The sequence below is a fragment of the Microtus ochrogaster genome, linkage group LG1 (genome assembly GCF_000317375.1).
Source record: "Microtus ochrogaster isolate Prairie Vole_2 linkage group LG1, MicOch1.0, whole genome shotgun sequence".
Lineage (NCBI taxonomy): Eukaryota > Metazoa > Chordata > Mammalia > Rodentia > Cricetidae > Microtus > Microtus ochrogaster.
The window spans coordinates 21,487,659-21,495,995 of NC_022027.1; positions in this window are offsets into that span (position 1 = coordinate 21,487,659).

Here is an 8,337-nt window from a genome sequence, read left to right on the forward strand (position 1 = left end):
TGGGACTAAAGACGTGCATCACCACACCTGTTTGAGATAAAGGGATTTTAAACTTCAAATCATAAACTGTACCATGGCCTAGGTAGGGTTTAGCTTCCAGAAGTTCACATTCTGGAAGCCTGGTCCTGTGCAGCAGTGTCAAGCTGGTAGAGATTTTAACAGCTGGGGACACCAAAAGGTAATTAGGTCACAGTCTCCACCCTCACAAATGGTGAACGTCAGTCAATCCAAGAGTGGGTCAAGTCTGGGAGGAGCGATTAGTCTCCTGGCCCCTCCCTAGTCTGGGAGGAGCGATTAGTCTCCTGGCCCCTCCCTAGTTTGGGAGGAGCGATTAGTCTCCTGGCCCCTCTCTAGTCTCTCTTGCTTTGACGTGTTTCTGTCTCCTGTGGAGGAGGCTGTTTCCTTCCACTTCTCCGCCAGGAAGTTCTCAGTGGGGCGGCAATGCCACGTTACTTCCAGCCACCAGAATCGTAAGCCAAATAAACCTCTTTTCCTTACAACACACCCAGCCTCAGGTTTCCCATTACAGCAGCACAAACTGGACACAAGCAGACTCTGTGAGAATAAGATACTTTCTTGACCGCGAAAGGATTCAGTTCGTCATCCTTGTCCTTCCTGAGAGAGTGACCTGAGAATGAGGTTCGGCAAAATGGAAAAAAGAAAGTGTGGCAGGCACCAAATCCTGGAAAACAAAGGAATTCGTTAATAATTGATTATTAATTAAAAACTAAGTAAATAATTAATTTCAATTATGATCCACTATGTAAAGACTAATGAGCCAACCTGGAATGGAATTGTTTCCACTTGGTAGAGGGTGAAGAGGATGGGGCAGAGAAAAACCTAAATTCAAGGCTTCAATCTTCTGATATGGGAAAGGACACCGACAAAGCTTAATTCTAGACTCAGGAAGAGCACTAAGGAAAGATAAAATAGAGGGAAAAACAGAACAGTCACTATAACAGGTTAAATACCTTGTTACTAAACCACTTACATATCGTAAATTCTGAAAGGTTTTTTGAAAGATGGATAAATACAGTATTTTTCTTTTGCCTTTGGACAGCAAAGGACATCATGAACATAAAAAGAAGCTGATCCTAACTCCTTCATGTACTTTTGAGCCATTTGATTTCTTAAATAAGCTTACATACTAATTACATACAGAAAACTTAGGTCTCCAGGACCTTCTCTTTTAATGCTGCAAGAGTCTGAAAGGGTTTCAAGGACTACAAGTTTTCTTTCTTTTTTTTTTTTCCCCCACCACTACCCGCTTTATCCAGTGATTCTGCAGGAAGTTCCTTTGGAAAAAATAATAGGGGGGCACAAGAGAACGGGGTATCATTAGCTGTTTTCAAGTCAGTGAGGATGAAAGCAGGTCCAGTAATTAGAGGAGAGAAATGGTCACGCTGACATGACATCGTGGGGTGAAGAAGGAAGCCAGAGCTAGGAGGAAATTATCTGCAAACAAACTTGACGATGTCCATCAATAGTCACTTTACACACCGTGCTTTTTCACGCAAAACCTACTTTAGAAGTCATCCTAAGGAAATCAAATCAAACCAATAAATATCAAAGGAAAATACCCCAGTAAATATGCTTCAAAGCAAAAAGTTGGGAGTGCTCTCCGTGTAAAAGTTTAGAAATTGTGACTGGCCCTGTAGACACAAGATCCAAGGGGCTGGAGTGTAGTTCAGCTAGAGCGCTGGCCTAGTGGAGCCCTGGGTTAGATGAACGGATGTGGCGGCACATGACTATAACCCCAGCACTCGGGAGGCAGAGGCAGGAGGAGCAGAAACTTAAGGTCATCCTTGGCTACATAGTGAGTTTGAGGCCAAACTGTGCTACATGAGACCCCATCTCAAAAAGTAAAACGAAACAAAAGTTATATTTTTTTTAAAAAAAAGATAGAACACTCATTAATGAATTGTTATTATAATTACAAGTAATTTTTAATACAACAAGAAATACATATGTTCAAGTGGCGTTTCCCCTCCCCCCGCCTTGAGACAAAGTCTCACTATGTCAACTAGGCCAGCCTCAAAATCACAGAGATCTGTCTATTGCTGCCTCCCAAGTGCTAGGATTAAAGGTGTGCGCCATCACATCTGGTAGTCTAATTATATTTTGCATATCGAAGTGAAAAATTAGAACCACATTGTGGGCTGGAGGGATGGCTCAGTGGTTAGGAGTTTTTCCTGCTCTTCCAGAGGACCTGAGTTTGGTTTCCAGCACCACCTTTGACTCCAGGCGATCAGTAACCCTCTTCAGGCCTCCATGAGTACTCCCACACACTCAGCATGTGTTTCCACTGACACACACACACACACACACACACACACACGTATACACACGCTTGGCCGTAATGCCTTGCAGAAATGTAATATTAAATCAAAATGACTGAGTCCAACCACCTTATCTTTAAAAGTGAAGGAAAACCGGTTCTCTGGGGAAGGTCAAATCCATAATAACGTTACACCGTGTGGGGTGTGTGGTCATCAGATTAGAAATCCCTAGGAATCTGTGAAGTAGAGAAAGCAAAGAGAAGCAGCCCCACAAGGAAAACTTCATGCTCCAGCAGATTCGGCAGAGATCTGAGTGTTCCTTGCAAAGATCGTGAAGGAACTGTGGGCCGGCTTGGAGACCATAACAACCAGGTTGCGGTTTGAATATGAGGTGTCCCCACAGGCTCATGTGTTTGAGCACTTGGTCCAGAATGGTAGCCTGGGTTCTGGAAAGTTGTGGAACCACTAAGAGATGGAGCCTCGCTGGAGGGTATGGGCCCACTGGGAGAGGGCTGTGAGGCTTGAGAGTCCAGCCCCACTTCCGGTCAGCTTTCTGTTCCCGCAGTCTGTGTCAGACCAGCCTCTTCATGTTCCTGTGTTCATGCCTTCCCCACCATGACGGACTGTACCTTTAAACCACATACCCAAATCAACCCTTCCTTCTTCAAGTTGCTTTGGTCAGCTATGTCATTCCAACAAGGAGAAAAGCAACAGACCCACTATTCCTGGTCATCAAGCTGGCAGGTCCTTCCCTCTGTCTATGTGGACTAAGAAGCATACAGGCAAGGCTGGGGCCTCCTGTTGGAAGAGGGATGCACCATGGGTAGGAAAGATAGGAAGGTGCTTTCAGAGAACCAAGACTCCCAGAAGGAAAAGGAGGGCCTGAGTCCTGAGGATGCTCCGCCTGCTTTTCCAACTAGCTGCAGGATGTGGCCTCGCCCACAAATGCTGGGCATGAAGAGAAAGACCATGGTCTATCAACAGCCAGAAGCAGCCTCTCATTTTCCATAGAGGAAAGAGACAAGCATACACAAAGGAAAGAATGCTATGCAGCCACCAAGGCTCCCGTCCCTGCTTCAACAACGGCCGCCATCTTGTTGGGCTTGTTTTATATACAACAGCAGCATATTGTATTTTCATAATTAGTTTGACTCTGACGCATCAAGTGTTTTTAAAAAACTCTACACACTTGCTTCCAGATGTTAATAAGAAGCTATAATATCATAATAACCCATTATAGCTTGATTATATTTCCCCAAAATGGTGATGATAGCTTCCCCCATCTTCTGCACCCCTGGCTTACCACACTCCATCAAGAGCTGAAGTCTGATTTCTTCTCTTGATTCTGGGTGGGCCTCAGTCACTCCCTGTAATTACATAATGTGTATGAGCAGGTGGCTTCTGAGACAAGGTCAGAAAGGCCTCTGAATGTCCATCTTCACTTTGGGGATGTATATTCTCCAGAAGTTTCCTCATAGAATCCAGTTGTCTTGCCCTGTTAGTCCGATCATCACTCTCCACGGATCCCTGACAGTCAAGCCTTTACACCAAAAGGCTCCATCCAGACAATATAAAGACTAAGGTATCACCCTCCCTATTTCCTCCTCAAATTCCCAGCCCACAGAATTTGTGTGAACAAACCACGAGGCTGGGTTTGCTCCCCATGTGGGTTTTGTTGATGCTGATTTTTTTGTTTTTTGTTTTTTGTTTTTTTTTTGTGGTGCTGAGTGGTGTGGTGATATTTTGCTTATGCTATAACAAATAAATGCCTGAACATTAGGGAGCAGAGCTAAGCCACAAATTAGCCAAAGACACCAGGCACTGGCGGCACACACCTTTAATCTCAGCACTCAGGAAGCAGAAAACAGGCCAGGAAGCAGAAACAGGCGGATCGCTGTGAGTTCAAGGCCATCCTGGGCTACGTGAGATTGAATCTGTTTAAAAGAGAAACATAGCTCACACAAAGGTGATCTAGCACTTGAGATCTCATGCCTCTAATCCTAGCACTAGGAAGGTGGAGACAGGAGTGATATGACTGGGTGGAGAGAGGAATAGAAGGTGGGAGGAGACAGGAGCTCAGGGCAGTTGAGGATCCATAGTGAAAGACGCAGTCTGAGGATTCATAGGGACAGGATCACCCCTTCGGTCTGAGCATTGGTAGAGGTAAGAACTCTAGTTCAGAAAAGCCACTCTGCTTTTCTGCCTTCAGCTTTCACCCCTGATAGCTGACTCTGAGTTGTTATTTTAAGACCAATTAGAATTCATGCTACAGCTGAGGATGGAACCCTGGGCAAGACTGTACCAATGAATTATAATTCCTCTCCCTGATTTTTATACAGGGTCTCAATAAGTTGCTCAAGCTGAATTAGACAGAGCTCACTCTGTACCCAAGTAGGCTTTGAACTTGTGATCCTCCTACTTCAGTCTCTGGAGAGATTGGGACCACAGGTCTGAACCATCATCCCAAGTATAGCTGACATTTTACTTGACTAAATTATAGGGTGGTTAGTTTCTGACTAGTACAAACACTGACCAGGTTCAGTTTTTTCTCATTGCTTCTAGAATTTGCCTTTATGATTGATTGGTTTAAGTTAAAATCTACGAAAGGGTCCCACATTGATTAGAGAAGACATTTTCTATTGAAGAGTGTTTAATTCACAAGAGTGTTTTGTATTCTTAAAGATTATTTGTGGAGGAACTAGGTCTTTGGTCAGACAGAACAACTTCCGTTCTGCCTTGGGGAGCCTGTTAAAGGCCAACACTGTTTATCCTTCTCTTCTGTGACTCCTGTTTGCTAGAAAGTGAAGTTTAGCCTTAGAAAGCATTTGGCAAACATTTTTGCTAACAACCCAGAGACTCTGTATTTTAGGCTTCATCTGCCACTGTCATCTAAACCAATCACGAGTGATATAAAGAAAGATCCATGCGGCCATAGGCCAATTACATTTTATTTTCAAGACGAGTCGAGGTCAGATTCGGTCCATCGGCCACTGTGTGCTGGCCCTGTTCAAACAAAAACGGTGAAAAATACAGTGTAGAATACAGAGTCACCAAACAATTAAGGGAAACCGACATGAGAAGAAAACCAAACTAAAGAAACCTCAGAGTTGACGTCTATAAAGAGACTAAGTGAAACAAACAGAAACTTCACAGGAAGTCACACAAGCTGCTCTAGAGAATTCTAAGACTCCATGTTCTTAAACAATGAAAATACAACAAGTCAAATAAAAAGTACAACTGGAAAGTTTGGTACTTAGCTAGGAGGCTGTCTTAGGGTTTCTGTTGCTGTGAAGAGACACCATGACCTTGACAGCTCTTATAAAAGAAAGCGTTCATCTGGGGCTGGCTTACAGTCACGGAGCTTCAGTCCATTATTGTCATGGTGGGGAGCACAGCAGCACACAGGCAGACGTGGTGCTGGAGAGGCAGCCGAGAGCTCCATGTCTGGATCAGCAGGCATCCAGAAGAGAGAGTGACACTGGGCCTGGCTTGAGCTTTTAAGACCTTAAGGTCTGCCCCTAGTGATGCATTTCCTTCCACAAGCCTACACCTGTTCCACACCTCCTAATAGTGCCACTTGCTAGTGAACAAGCATTCAAATGTATGAGCATGTAGAGGCCATTCCTATGCAAACCACTAGAGGCATGCTGAAAAATTGTTCCATAGCACTAAACTAGAAAGGCACACACACAGAGAGAGAGAGAGAGAGAGAGAGAGACAGAGACAGAGACAGAGACAGAGACAGAGAGAATTAAGAAATAAAATTAGATTCACAGAAGTTATGGCCAAAAATTCCAATATCCACCTATGGAAGTTACAGACAAGGACCAGAGAGATGCAAGAGAGGAGAGAGTTTAATATACATATATTATAATAAATGATATAATATATATGTATATGTGTGTGTATTCCTAAATCAAAAACAAACGTGATTTCTTTAAGCAGACACCCAGAAGCACCAGGATGAAAGTAGTGTGTGTTTACGACTCTGTGGTCATGTGATCATATGACACAGAGATAGAGATGTAGCACAGTGGCCGAACACTTGTCTAAGATGTGTGTGAGGTACTGGGCGCAATCTCTAGCACTGGGGAGGAAATAGCATGGCAAAATCCCTGCTACAAAGGATCTCAAAATCTCTCTACACATATCCATTGTCAGATTCAGTAACTCTCAGTTAAGACTCGGGTATCTAGCTGGGCAGTGATGGTGCATACCTTTAATCCCAGCACTTGGGAGGCAGAAGCGGGCAGATCTCTGTGAGTTCAAGGTCAGCCTGGTCTACAGAGAGAGCTCCAGAACAGCCTGGGCTACACAGAGAAACCCTGTCTGAGAAAAAACAAAAGCAATGAAATGAAACAAAGCAAAAGACTTGGGCTTCTGAGTGCTGCCCATCTGATTGCACAAGCTCTGTTCCGGGTAAAGCTCACTTGTTGACAAACTTGGCAACTGCTGTGCTCCAAAGCAGTCAGCTGAGACCAGGGACCTTGTTGCCCTTTTCTCTAGTTCAATGCTTGCTGGAGAGCCAAGCACTTCCTGGTCCTTCTTATATCCACTGTCCCCGCCTTCCTCCTTCCTTGTGCATGGCCCCTCCCTTGATGGCGCTGTTGTTAACCTTCAACCCCCCCAATGCTTCCAAGGAACAAGATCCTCTTCTAACATTGTGTTCCAAGACCAAAGTGCTGCTGACCACTCCCTCGAGGCAGCCTGCATCTCCAACGTGATCTGGCCCTGAACTCCTGCTCTCTGGTCCAGCCAACCCTTGTGCTGACTGCCTGGCCCCTGACTGCTCCTGGCCCCATCACAGTCTCTAGATATTGCTTTGCCAGGAGGCATTGATATACTTATCCGCATACACACGGAGAGCTGTGTGAGGTGCTGGGGAGGCAGAGTGGAACCCAGCCTGAGGTTTGCCCTACGAGACTTCTAGCTAGAGACAGAGATACACAGAGTACACTGCTCTGTGAGTGACCAGGGGCTCCAGCAGTTCTCCAAGAACCACCTATGCATTTATGCATTCTTTGCTAGACTTCTTAGGAAAATTCAGCTTCTAAGTCCCGCCCCCCTGGGAGGGGCCATGGGAGGATATGGTTTAGGAATCAATGTTGTAAACAATCTCTAATAGTTACACACTCATGCACGCACACACACACATGCACGCACACATATATGCACACACATGCATGCACACATACACATGCACACACATGCGTGCACACACACATGCATGCACACATACACACGCACACACATGCACGCATACACACACATGCACGCATACACACACACACATGCACACACACAGTATGGTCACTGGAGGAAAGAGACCAAGTTCCTTATTCAATCATCCTCATTGGCCATGACAGACCATCACCAACCCTAGCCCAAGCCCCTTGCGAGATACCCCAGTAACTAGAAGAAAAACGTCTATGACATTTCTTTGTGCTTTGGGACCTTTTTAAGCTCAATAAATGGTTACCTTTAATATTCTGTTATTGTAGTGAGATGCTGTGCTTGAGCAGATTTAAATATCACATGTTACTTCCCAAGACAGTCTTGGCTGTTGCTCTTTGTTTTTTGTTTGGTTTTTGAAACAGGGTCCCTCTTACCCAGGCTGGTCTCAAACCTACTCTACAACCGCAACTGGCCTGGAACTTCTAATCCTTCCACCTCTTTCTCCCAAGTGCTGGAATTTTAGTCCCGCACCACCACACTTGGCTTACCCGGCAGCAAAGGAAACCTGGAGCTTTGTGTGCACTCAGAAGCCCTCTCTAACAATTCAGCTGCATGACAACCCAGCTGCTAGTCTTTGAAGAGTTCATACCCGAGCACCTCTCTCGGGCTCTCAAGCCACTTCTGAACAGAAACTGAGCATCTGCAAGGCAGAGCTGGCCAGCAGGTCCCTTCTGGACACACCTGAATGTTCCTGCCTGGAGAGGAATGCCGCACACCCACCCGCCCAAGCAGCTCCAGGTGGCAGTGAAAACCACACGCTTTTACAAGGGAGTTGTGAGAGGTGACACGGAGGATTACTCAATCGCCTCCACTTGTCAAGGGT